The sequence below is a fragment of the Arachis hypogaea genome, chromosome 18 (assembly GCF_003086295.3).
Source record: "Arachis hypogaea cultivar Tifrunner chromosome 18, arahy.Tifrunner.gnm2.J5K5, whole genome shotgun sequence".
Taxonomy (NCBI): Eukaryota; Viridiplantae; Streptophyta; class Magnoliopsida; order Fabales; family Fabaceae; genus Arachis; species Arachis hypogaea.
Window position 1 is genome coordinate 49,862,944 of NC_092053.1, and position 3,763 is coordinate 49,866,706.

Below are 3,763 nucleotides of genomic sequence, written 5' to 3' on the forward strand. Positions count from 1 at the left end.
TCTAATTTTCGAAAATATCTTCCCTCTTTTTCAAAAATTCTTTTTAATTAACTAATTGTTTCAAATTTTAATTTTAATTTTCGAAAATCACTAACCATTTTTCAAAAATAATTTTCGAAATTCCTCTTTCTCTCTCATCTCCTTCTATTTATTTATTCATCTACTAACACTTCTCTCCCATCCAAAAATTCGAACACTACCTCCCTCTCTGTGTTCGAGTTTTTTCTTCCCTTCTTTACATTACATTCTTTTCTTCTTCTACTCACACAGGGGAACCTCTATACTCTAGTAAAAAGGATCCCTATTATTATTATTTTTATGTTCCCTCTTTTTCATATGAGCAGGAGCAAGGACAAGAATATTCTTGTTGAAGCAGACCCTGAACCTGAAAGGACTCTGAAAAGGAAACTAAGAGAAGCTAAAATACAACAATCCAGAGATAACCTTACAGAAATTTTTGAACAGGAAGAGGAGATGGCAGCTGAAAATAATAATAATGCAAGAAGGATGCTTGGTGACTTTACTGCACCTAATTCTAATTTACATGGAAGAAGCATCTCCATCCCTGCCATTGGAGCAAACAACTTTGAGCTGAAACCTCAATTAGTTTCTCTAATGCAGCAAAACTGTAAGTTTCATGGACTTCCATCTGAAGATCCTTTTTAGTTCTTAACTGAATTCTTGCAGATCTGTGATACTGTTAAGACTAATGGAGTAGATCCTGAAGTCTACAGGCTCAAGCTTTTCCCGTTTGCTGTAAGAGACAGAGCTAGAATATGGTTGGATTCTCAACCTAAAAATAGCCTGAACTCTTGGGATAAGCTGGTCACGGCTTTCTTAGCCAAGTTCTTTCCTCCTCAAAAGCTAAGTAAGCTTAGAGTGGATGTTCAAACCTTTAGACAGAAAGAAGGTGAATCCCTCTATGAAGCTTAGGAGAGATATAAGCAACTGACCAAAAAGTGTCCTTCTGACATGCTTTCAGAATGGACCATCTTGGATATATTCTATGATGGTCTGTCTGAATTAGCTAAGATGCCATTAGATACTTCTGCAGGTGGATCCATCCACCTAAAGAAAATGCCTGCAGAAGCTCAAGAACTCATTGACATGGTTGCTAATAACCAGTTCATGTACACTTCTGAGAGGAATCCTGTGAGTAATGGGACGCCTCAAAAGAAGGGAGTTCTTGAATTGATACTCTGAAAGCCATATTGGCTCAGAATAAAATATTGAATCAGCAAGTCAATATGATTTCTCAGAGTCTGAATGGAATACAAGCTGCATCCAACAGTACTCAAGAGGCATTTTCTGAAGAAGAAGCTTATAATCCTGAGAACCCTACAATAGCAGAGGTAAATTATATGGGTGAACCATATGGAAACACCTATAATCCCTCATGGAGAAATCAGCCAAATCTCTCATGGAAGGATCAACAAAAGCCTCAACAAGGCTTTAATAATGGTGGAAGAAATAGGTTTAATAATAGTAAACCTTTTCCATCATCCACTCAGCCACAGACAGAGAACTCTGAACAAAATACCTCTTATTTAGCAAACTTAGTCTCTGATCTATCTAAGGCCACTGTAAATTTCAAGAATGAAACAAGGTCCTCCATTAGAAATTTGGAGGCACAAGTGGGCCAGCTAAGTAAAAAGATCACTGAAACCCCTCCTAATGCTTTCCCAAGCAATACAGAAGAAAATCCAAAAGGAGAGCGCAAGGCCATTGATATAACCATTATGGCCGAATCCAAGAAGGAAGGGGAGGACGTGAATCCCAAGGAGGAAGACCTCCTGGGACGTCCAGTGATCAACAAGGAGTTTCCCTTTGAGTAACCAAAGGACTCTGAGGCTCATTTAGAGACCATAGAGATTCCATTAAACCTCCTTACGCCCTTCATGAGCTCTGATGAGTATTCTTCTTCTGAAAAGAATGAGGATGTTACTGAAGAGCAAGTTGCCAAGTTCCTTGGTGCAATCATGAAGCTGAATGCCAATTTATTTGGTAATGAGACTTGGGGAGATGAACCTCCCCTGTTCACCAATGAACTAAATGCATTGGATCAACTGAGATTGCCTCAGAAGAAACAGGATCCTGGAAAGTTCCTAATACCTTGTACCATAGGCACCATAACCTTTGAGAAGGCTCTATGTGACCTGGGGTCAGGAATAAACCTTATGCCACTCTTTGTAATGGAGAAACTGGGAATCTTTGAGGTACAAGCTGCTAAAATCTGATTAGAGATGGCAGATAATTCCAGAAAACAGGCTTATGGACAAGTAGAGGACATATTAGTAAAGGTTGAAGGCCTTTACATCCCTGCTGATTTCATAATCCTAGATACTGGGGAGGATAAGGATGAATCCATCATCCTTGGAAGACCCTTCCTAGCCACAGCAAGAGCTGTGATTGATGTTAACAGAGGTGAACTAGTCCTTCAATTGAATGAGGACTCCCTTGAGTTTAAAACTCAAGGACATCCTTCTGTAAACATGGAAAAGAGGCACAATAAGCTTCTCTCAAAACAGAGTCAACCAGAGCCCCCACAGTCAAACTCTAAGTTTGGTGTTGGGGAGTCTCAACAATGCTCTGAACATCTGTGAGGCTCCATGAGAGCCCACTGTCAAGCTATTGACATTAAAGAAGCGCTTGTTGGGAGGCAACCCAATTTTTATTTATCTAATTTTAATTTATTTTTATTTTTATTTCATGTTTTATTAGGTTCATGATCATGTGGAGTCACAAAATAAATAGAAAAATTGAAAACAGAATCAAAAACAGCAGAAGAAAAATCACACCCTGGAGGAGGATCTTACTGGCGTTTAAACGCCAGTAAGGAGCATCTGTCTGGCGTTCAATGCCAGAACAGAGCATGTTTCTGGCATTGAACACCAGAAACAAGCAGCATCCTGGCATTCAGACGCCAGAAATGCACACTGAGGAAGAGCTGGCGCTGAACGCCAGAAACAAGCATCTGGGTGCTGAACGCCCAGAACAAGCATCAATTCGGCGTTTAAATGCTAGAATTGCATGCAAAGGCATTTCACATGCCTAATTGGTGCAGGGATGCAAATCCTTGACACCTCAGGATCTGTGGACCCCACAGGATCCCCACCTACCACCACTCACTCTCTTCCCTCTTCTCAATGTTCATCCTCTCTTCCCAATAAACACTCTTCCCCAAAACTCTTCACCAATCACCTCAATCTCTCTTTCCTATCACCACTTCACCACTCACATCCATCCACTCTTCCCCATAAACCTACCTCATAAACTCCACCTACCTTCAAAATTCAAAATCAATTTCCCACCCAAACCCACCCTATATGGCCGAAATTAACCCCCTCCCCTCCCTATATAAAGCCCTCCATTCTTCCTCATTTTCACACAACACAACCCTCTCTTCTCCTTCTTGGCCGAATCCACCTCTCCCTCCTCTCCTCCATATTTTCTTCTTCTTCTTCATCTATTCTTTCTTCTCTTGCTCGAGGGCGAGCAATATTCTAAGTTTGGTGTGGTAAAAGCATAAGCTTTTTGTTTTTCCATTACCATTGATGGCACCTAAGACCGGAGAATCCTCTAGAAAAGGGAAAGGGAAGACAAAAGCTTCCACCTCCGAGTCATGGGAGATGGAAAGATTCATCTCCAAAGCCCATCAAGACCACTTCTATGATGTTGTGGCCAAGAAGAAGGTGATCCCTGAGGTCCCTTTCAAGCTCAAGAGAAATGAGTATCTGGAGATCCGACATGAAATCCAAAGAAG

The 3,763-nt window shown here is 40.8% G+C and overlaps 1 non-coding gene across 1 annotated transcript; it reads right to left on the reverse strand.

Moving 5' to 3' along the window:
• Window positions 1-870: 870 nt before the first annotated feature.
• Window positions 871-978, reverse strand: LOC112774169 (small nucleolar RNA R71). The gene has a single exon (XR_003188669.1). It is a non-coding gene; the product is annotated as a small nucleolar RNA R71 (small nucleolar RNA).
• Window positions 979-3,763: the final 2,785 nt, after the last annotated feature.